This window comes from Pteropus alecto, unplaced genomic scaffold, assembly GCF_000325575.1.
Source record: "Pteropus alecto unplaced genomic scaffold, ASM32557v1 scaffold20, whole genome shotgun sequence".
Lineage (NCBI taxonomy): Eukaryota > Metazoa > Chordata > Mammalia > Chiroptera > Pteropodidae > Pteropus > Pteropus alecto.
Genome location: NW_006436298.1, coordinates 2,080,346 through 2,081,837, shown reverse-complemented (window position 1 = coordinate 2,081,837; position 1,492 = coordinate 2,080,346). Strand labels below are relative to the sequence as shown.

Sequence of the window (1,492 nt, the reverse complement as noted above, 5' to 3'; positions counted from 1 at the left end):
TTATCAACTGGATTAGTTTTCAGTTGTATGTAAATGGAAAAAAAAGAATACTTTAACAGACTGCCATGAACATATCACCCACATCCCTAAATTATCAACATTTTGACAATCTTATTTCATCTAATCCTCTGAACAGAAATATATTTTGTTTTATATTTATATATATTTGTTTTGGTTAAAGATTTTTGAAGCAAAACAAAGCATCATGTTAGTTTAACATTTAAAAATCAACCAACATAATTCAACAGGATGATCTCAATGAGTGCAGACAGAAGTACTTGAAAAATTTAATGCCCTATTGAATTAAGATCCAGACAAAGAAGTAACCACAGAGCCCCAAACAACAAAAACCAAGTGGAATAATAACATAGGATTGAGAAGCAATAGAGTAGAAGAAAAAGAGAAAGAAAAACATATAATTAATTGCTGAAAAACTGTGATAAGCTAACTACTGAAAGGACTAATCAAAAAAAAATTTGAGAGGAAAATAATACAAACAGAAAACAGAAAAGAGAAGAAATCATTAAAGCATTAAAATTATTTTTAAAATACTGTGCTATTTTATTTTTATTATTTATTTAGGTGAGGTAACTCTTGGTTGACCTCACAGATTACAAGGATCTTGTCAGCTTACAATTCCTTATTTATTTATTTATTTTTTAAATTTTTGACATGTACAGCACCTGGTCTTCTACAGTGGTCTCCCTTCCAAGTACTAACCAGGCCTGACCCTGCTTAGCTTTCAAGATTGGACGGGATTGGGCTTGTTCAGGGTAGCATGGCCATAGACAACTGTACTCTTTTAAAAATCTAAATAATTTTGATAAAGTGAAAAAGTATAATATTGCAATATTGTTCTAGGATGAAATATAAATCAAATCAAATAAAAAACATTAAAATTATTGAAATGGTAATTATTTAAACTGCCTATAAAAAGCCCAAGTGCGGGTAGTTTTGCAGTCAAATTATACCAAATATTTAAAGACAAATAACTCTATTCCATACTTTCTGGAAATAAAAACAGAAAGATAACTGCTCAACAGATTGCATGAAGTAAGTATAAAAAAATCTGAAAAGTGGAATGCAAGAGAATGAAACTATAATTAATTTTAAATATGAACATAAATGCAGAAATACTAAATAAAATATGTGAAGCAAGTTCACCTGCATATCAAAAATGACAGTATATCACATGAAATAATGTTTATCACAGACATGTAAAGATAGTTTAACATGAGAAGAAATCTCTCAATTCTGTTCACCTCAGTGTTGGTCATAATGAAATTTAATGTCTGAATATCAGCAAACTCCAACTCCAGCACTCATTTGAAGCAAAAGCTCTAAAAGCTGCTGTAAATCGTAGAACATCTTCATGAACAGGATAGAAAAGGTTTATTAAACAGGACACAAAATGATAATAAGAAAAGGAAAAAATAATATGTTCAAGTACCTTAAGACTAAGAACTAAATCACAAGTCTTTCATAAGAGTGA

General features: G+C 29.4%; 1 pseudogene; it reads right to left on the bottom strand.

Annotated features, from left to right (window-relative positions):
• Nucleotides 1-671: 671 nt before the first annotated feature.
• LOC112480878 lies at nucleotides 672-790 on the bottom strand (annotated as a pseudogene).
• Nucleotides 791-1,492: the final 702 nt, after the last annotated feature.